An 8,113-nucleotide genomic window follows, 5' to 3' on the forward strand; every position below is an offset into this window, starting at 1 on the left:
GTAGTTGGATAAGGTGGAGCTGTGCTGGGACTCTGTCAACTTACCATTAGCGTTGCATGCTTTTAGTAATGGCAACTCCATGTCCACCAGCTGGACGTGTCATACACGTTGTCTTCATTTTTTCTACAAGTGATAGCAAATATTTGTTACAGATTTTTACCTCCATGACGTCCTAAGTACATTTTGATGGTGTCTGTCAATCGATAATATTGCACATAGTAGTTTGACAAGGCTGAGCGCAAAGTGCTGCACCTGGGTCAGGGCAACCCCCAGTATCAACACAGGCTGTGGATGAACAGATCAAGAACAGCCCTGCTGAAAACTGTGGGGTCCTGATGGGTGAGAGGTGGGACATGACCCAGCAAATGGACTTTTACAACTGTTGTTTTTATTTTAATCAAAGCATTTTTTCCTTTTCAGTTAAAAGCGGTGTAGATTTCTTTCATTCTTTCACTGAACTTAATCTACAAGGTGCCCTAATCTGGAGTTTGTGGCTTCTCCATTTTATTTCAAAGCTACTTTCTTCCAGGAAAATTTGGTGATCAATTAGGGAATCGATTGTTAGGTAATCATTAGGGAATCATCTTGTTCACTCCATTCTCTCCAAAGTTCACAGAGCTTTTTTATATATTTATGTATATAATCTGCCACATAAGAAATTTCAAACTCTCAAAAAGGCCTGCACAAAAATGCAGGCAAATCTATTTACACAGGAAGCCATCCCAGCTGTTGGATTGTATTTCTAACTACTACCTGAGAGCTGTGTGGGAAAATTCACAAAAAGATACAACACCGAGTCCTATCCCAGTGAAATCCCTGAAATCTTTTGCACAAGATGCTCAAACTTGTCATCTTCAGAGTCTGTGACAGGGAAACCTGAGACAAGGAATGACCTGCAGCCAATAAGGCAGTGTACAAATAAGGAAAAGGGCTTGGGTACATGACCTGGACAGAGGAGAGACTGGCATGAAAATCTGAAGTGAAGTATATTGAAAAGTGTAAAACCAATGCTGAAATAAATGGGATGTTTGGAAGAATTCTTTTCTACCTTTTTCTGTTAACTAAGAATATTTTAAATGACTGATTAATGATTTTTTCCTCTGAATGTTTTCAGTCTAAACAGTACTGCTTTCTAACAAACATGGCCATAATTTTTGTTATTATTTTTCTTTTTCTGGTTGGAGAACATACACAGGGCAAAAACAATATTGTGTATTTCACCAGTTTTTATACAGAAACTTTATTGTTGAACAAAAAAAAGTGTTCTTATTAAGCATTTATAAATAGCCTTTATTTCCTGCCTACAAACCTTGCATGGAGTTACTCTTTAACCATTCATCCATCTTGGATTTCATGCCTAATGTAGAAATAAATAATACATGTGTTGGATTTTATATGTTGGAGCCTTCCGTTGCCTGAGGGCTGGATTTCCTGCTATTGTTTGCCACAGGTGACTGTGTACACTCAATTACCATGCTGAAGACCACTGTTGTCAGAGATGCTTTTTGGCCCAGTACCTACAGAGCCAGGCTCCAGAGCACGTCCTTTTGTTTGGATTAATAGTGGAAAAATAGAAAATACTCTTTTCATTGAAAGGGTTTTCTTCCTTCACTTTGAAATCAAGGTCAGCTTTTTTATGTGATGAAGACCTAATTCCTTGAGTGTTTGGGAGACAGATTGTTATGCTGACTGAAGTGGAAAAGAAAAGCAGAGAGCTTTCTGTGTGTTCAAACAAGAAACAAGTCAGTGTGAGGGGCTGTTCTTATAGGTTCTGTGCAAAATGACATACAAAACAATTTTCCCCTCTGCATCTTGACACTCCATCCTCTTCACCTGTCTGACACAGCTACCATTCACTAGTGGTGATCAAATTGTCATGTTCTAGTTTCCACCTCTATGAATATGACTTGATTGTCCTCGGTGAGTCTAGTTCTGAAAATGGCACAGTAGAAGTGGTTTTGCTTCCTGTGGATATACAAAGTCAGATCAGATCTGTTCAAGAACATGACAGAACAGCAAATGTTGTGCTGATGGTGGGGGAGAGCACATGTCATCTGCCAAATCAAGTCTGCTTTTTTCCAAAATGAACATCACTTCCCAGATGCTGTGATTAACAGCTACCAGTGGTTGCTTGTTACATTTTTGGATATTTACCCACTTTGATGTTGCAGTTTGGCTGTGCCAGAAAGGGAGTGATCCCCACTGTTGGACAAACCCCAACAGAAATAAGTTCTGAAAAGATGAAAGGAATCAGTTTTACAAGGATAACTGTACATCCTCACTTTTGTGAATATTCTCCAGCCCTTGGAAACTGCATGTATTTACTTTAGAATCTCTCTGTTACAACCAGTGATTCCAAAAGGAGCAACTGTTTTTCCATTCCTGCTTAGCTGCCATACAGCAGTAGAGACATGTATTCCTTGATTCCCTTGTATTCCTGATTCCTTGTACTATCAATTCCTTCAGACTAGGACTGACAGAGAAACTGTCCTCTCTGTCAGTAAAGTTTAGTGTAAAGGGTGCCAGTCCTGGTTTCATCACATTGTTGCAGTTGGATTACAAATGTCCTTCACATTTAGCCAGAAGATCTGATAACAAATTGTCCTCCTTTCATATTGGTAGCAACAAGAAAACTCCATCAGATAATGCATCCTTTTCAGGAGTGGTTGTTTAAATTGCCATCCTGTACTTTTTGTCTTATTAGTGTAGGGGTTAGTCACATCCAAGAGAGAAAACAGGAATATATTTAGAGAAAAAAAATCACACATTTTGATGGAAAAAAGCAACTTTTCTATAGAAATCGTAGATGAAGTTCCCAAAAGGATGAAGAATTCTTTTACAGTCTACGGATGGATATCAAATACACAAGAAAAACAAAACTCAGTGTTATTTTCAATTAATATTGTAGGCTATAAGAATTAACAATATATTGTTGAGTACTTTTACTTTTCCACGAACTCTTACTAAGCTCACTTTATTGAGAGTTCTTGGGGTTTTTGTAAGACCAAAGACCAGGCAGATGTCATAGAAAAGCCTCAGAAGGAAAGACTAAAAATGTGTAGTGATATGGTCTTGCTAAGACTTCAGGGTTGCCTCTTCCCCATAAATCATTGCACAGGAGTCAATCACACCAATTATTGCATTTTAAGCTCATGGATTTCTTAGGCTAAGTGAGGAAAACTAATGGGTTGCTTGGGTTCACTAAGGAAAGCAGGTTTATGCTCTCTTTCTACCACACATTTAGACTCTAAAGAAGATACTTCAGGTTTCCTGTCTTTTGGCCATGTCCTCTCTTTGTCACAGTTTGAGAGACTGGGTTTGTAAACAGTAGGAGTACATCAACTGTGTGTGTGTTTGTTTGTGTGCTATGAGAAGGATGTGTGTGGAAAGCCATGTGAATTGCAAAGGGTAGTGTCATCGTTTACAAGTTATTTCCTTTAACGAGTACTTCTATTCAAATCCAGATGGTGCTTGGAGAATTTTCTGCTATTGAAAAAGGACTTCCCTTCCTCTTGGCTGTGGTACATCCTTGCACCACACCTGGGAGTGACGCTGGTCACATTTCTATTGCCTGGCTTTGGATCTGAATGTTCCACCATGTGATCACAATGTGGATGCTCAGCTCAAGTCCCTGGGGTGATGTTCCCCTTTTCTCTAGGACATAAACATCATGCTGTTGAACTCTAACATCATTTCCACGTTTCACCCTTTCCCTATCTGCTGAAAGTTCTCTCCACAGACTTAACAAGAGAGGAGAAACTCATTGCAAAGACTGCTCTGGAGAGTCCTGAGTAATTTCCTGATGAAAGGTCTGAAATGAAACTTAAGAATCTTGTTTCTATTTTTTGTCACTACTTTGTGAGTAGAAAAACTGCAGTATTTTTAGAAACAAACGAGGAACAAAGATTTAAAGTTGGTTTTGCTTCCAGTATTTTGAGTGTTTGTCAGATTCATGAGAGTCTCCTGGGAGCCCAAACTAGGTTATGACAATACAACAGCATATTTCATTTAGTCAAGAAGGACTTTCTAGTTCCCCAGATTCCCACACATTTTCCCAACACTACAATTGAAAACAAAATTAAGCTGCTTTTGAGTTAGGATAGGAAATCAGCTGGAAAGCAGCCACCAGTACTGCCCACCCACTTAGCCCAAGAAGGAGGACAGGCTGTCAAATCCATTGAAAGAGCAGGAAGCGAGGCAGCAGCAAGCAAGACAGTGCAGGCATGCAGAGGCAAAAAACCAGCCCCACGTTTAACCACGTAGGCCTGTGTATGATCAGGACAACTCTTTCACAGCTGAGTGGAAGGAAACAAGTCATCTTTGCTCATCTCAGTAAATGATCTTCAGTCATGCTAAGAATTGATCCTGTTTAGAGAGAATGGATTGAATTACACAGATGGATATTGTGGTGTGTCACTGGCACACAGTCAGAGATGTATGAGGGTTTTCATTGCACACCACCACTCTCCAGCTGTATGATCCATGGGGATCTGACACTAAAGAGAGCTCAGACACAGACCTGTCAGCCAAAATAGTGGTGAGAGCTACCAATACTTCAGCTCAATGAGCTGTTATATCAAGTATCAGACAATAACATAAATCCTTTATCAGGCAGTGAAGAAAAAGCATGTTTCTAAGCTGTTATTCATTTCCAAAAGAAGATAATAGGTCAATAAAGTATTTCCTGAAGGTGTTTGTCATTCTCCAAATTGATGTGCGTGGTGGGTTAGGGGAAAATGTCTACACTGCATTAAGGAGAACAGAGGCCACGATTCAAGAGGAGAGGGGTGTTAAATTCAACAATTCACTTAGATCCAAATCAAGTAATATACATGTTAAAACTCACTGTGAACCCGAAGCTTGACTGAAGGATACATACATGCATACAGGAAGACATGGCTGAGCCACAGGAGGCAGAACAGGGATATCTGTCTGGGTTTACTGAATCCAGTGGTCCCATAAAAGTGAGGGCCTCTAGATGGTGCCCAGTAGATTCCCAGCACTAGCTGACAACAGTAGAGGTAACTGAATTTTTCTGAGCTGTAAGAAATAACCTTGGCCATTTCCCTTATCACTTTAACTATTTTTAAAAATATTCATTCTGAGAGCACAGCCTTACATTAAAAATATGAATCATATTGATGCCCCTGTGTTGAGAACCAGGAACTGTCAGGGGGTTTCCAAGCTGGTTTTAGATGGAAGAGCTGTTGATGTGGAGTTTGAGAATATCTTTAGTCCAACATACTCTTCTACCCCAAATTGCTCATAGATACCATACAGGCAGATTCTGAGAACACAGAGCTGATTGATTTCAGGGAAGAACTCTACTTGGAGGACAGTTAAAATTAAGTCTCAAAAGTACATTCTTCAATTGTTTTCACAGGCCTCTATGTATAATCTGAAACGTGTATCACAGAACAATATAGCAATTCTTTCCTGACCCTAGGAAAGCGTTGGAAAGATGACACTTCACAGATCACAGAATATTCTGAACTGGAAGGCACCCACCATGATCACCAAGTTCAACTCTTGAGTGAATGGCCAGTACAGGGATTGAATCCACAACCTTGGTCTTACTAGCACCACACTGACCAACTGAGTTAATCACTGCCTGATCTGTAATGGTGTCAGGGTGATAAGCATGGTTCTTTAGGAGATAGTTTTCTACTTTGCAAGCACTTCATCAACTCTGAAACTGAGAGACTTAAGTTTTTTAGGTAATTTCAGATTTTTCTCTCTTTTTTTTTCTTTCCTCTCAAACTATCTAAAATTCAGCTCCTTGTATACCCTGGACAAAGGAGTAACTTGGTGCCAATACGTTTCAGGTACAAGCAACTTCAATCTCTTATTTTTTATGCCAAATCAGTTAGAAAATGTAAGTAGTAAAAGAAAATAAAGAGCGTTGTTTATGCTTTGAGTATTCTACTCTCTTGCTGTAGTTCTTGTTCAAACTGCCTCTCTTCATGTGCTGATCTGTTGCCCTGTGAGAACATGTGCTTGTGAAGCCAAGGAGAGGTGCACTGAAGGATGGCTCTCACAGCAGGTACTGCAGAGGTGAGTTGGCCTCTGCTGCATTGACTCCATGACAGTTTCAGAGGTGGAGAACAGGAGCTTGGTCCTGTACCCCTGGATGTGACTAAACCAAGTGTATGAATAGGTATTTCTGTGTGTGTGGAGATCTACGTTTATTGCACACCTTACCTATCCTAGGAATTTGGTATGTCAATACAGTCCTTCTGTGCCTTTGACCAGTCTCACTTCCCTGAATCCCTTCTCCCCAGTACTTTCACATTTCCATTTAAGGAATGTTTTTTGGGCTTCATTGCTTTTCTCTGAATTAACTCCATTGATCCATTCATTTTGCATGGCATTGCCCAGAACTGAGAATGCTTCCCAGGAGCTTTAATAGTGACAAGCAGAGCATGTGGATGATTGCAGCTTGCTGGCTATCCTCTGCACTGTGCACCACGATAGGATGTTCATGTTTTTTGGTAAGGCCGCATTCACCACTCACTTTCAGTCTGTGATTTGCTGTGAAGCCATAGTGTTTGGTCTAGGTCTTGTTGTTCCCCATCTCGTATTCGTGCTTTTGCTTATATTTCCCAGTGTATTTTTTCCCTCTTAAATGTCCCTCTGGCTTTTCAAACTATTATTTGGGTTTGTTGAGATTATTTGAATTTGAACCCTTCCCTTTGTTATGCTTGCATTTTCTCTCAGCTCTAACGCTCCACGAAGAGTTACATCGTTGTTACTGAGAAGATTGAACAGGACTGGATCAGCACAGATCCATGACATAGTCCTTCCACTTTGAACCACTGGCTGGTGACGTATGGTTTTTGCATCAGTTTGTACCCTCTCTGTAACAGCTTTATCTGGCCTAATTTATAGCGTATGTCTAGACACAGAATCATAGAATGTTTTGGTTTTGAAGGGACCCTGAAGATCATTCAGTTGCAACTCCCCTGCCATAGGCATGGACACTTCTCACTAGACCAGGTTACCCAAAACCCCATCCGACCTGTCCTTGAATATTTCCAGGGATGAGGTTTCCACAGCTTCTGTGGGCAACCTGTTCCAGTGCCTCACCACGCTCACAGTAAAATATTTCTTCCTTATGTTCAATCTAAACCTGTCCTCTTCTATTTTAAGACCACATCCTCTTGTCCTGTCACTACATGCCATTGTAAAAAGTCCCTCTCCAATTTTCTTGCAGGCTTTCTTGTAAGCTGATATCTTTGCTCATATTGTTAAAACCTTTCAGAAGTCAACACAGGTGACTACTACTGCTCTTCTTTCATCCACAACACTTGTCACCCTGGGAGAGGAAAATGAGATAGGCTTGAAATGCCTTATCCAAATAGACCCCCATGCTCTAAAAAAAATCTTCTTGCTTGACACTACTTTTCTGAAGGCATTAACTTAGACCATAGTGATTGCCTCTGTATTTCACAACATGCTCTCTGCCCAACTGGAGACAGAGCCAGGATAAACTGTTGTGATGCTTCTTGATTACACCAAAATCCCCCAGAAAGAGGAAGCACCAGGGAGAGTCTTAATCTTGGTTCCTGTGCTCCTGGCCAGAGGGCTCAGTTCCTATCTGGAAAGCACAAACATTTATACACCTAACCTTTCATAATCTGACTGCTCTATCTCTTGTTAAATTAAATTAAAACATTTGTGTTGACCGAGAAATTAGGGGCTTTGAATGTTGTCTTACAGTCTCAAATTGCTTTGTAGTCTTTTCTTTTCCTACTGTTCAAATGGAGAGGTTTGTGAAGGAATTACAATGCATTTGCCTATAGAGATTTGTAAGCGTCAGTAGGCTAGAAAACTCTGAATGCAAAATGGTACAAGATACAAGCAGGTGGCACAACGCCATAGAAAGCTGTGAACCTCTGCTAGGAGATTATACAAGAAAACTGAGGGCCCCACCTTCACTATCTTGCAGATTTTTTCATATCAAATGTGCAGAGCTTCCAAGTAAAACGTATATATATATATGTATTAGATTTCTTAGCTTGGGAAATCTGTACTAGGATCTGAGATAAATGAGACTGTTGGTGGCATGTGTAGGTATTGTACAGTAGCTAGACACATTGCATATCTCCCCTTT

The sequence above is a fragment of the Sturnus vulgaris genome, chromosome 1, assembly GCF_052056855.1.
Source record: "Sturnus vulgaris isolate bStuVul1 chromosome 1, bStuVul1.hap1, whole genome shotgun sequence".
NCBI classification, from domain to species: domain Eukaryota; kingdom Metazoa; phylum Chordata; class Aves; order Passeriformes; family Sturnidae; genus Sturnus; species Sturnus vulgaris.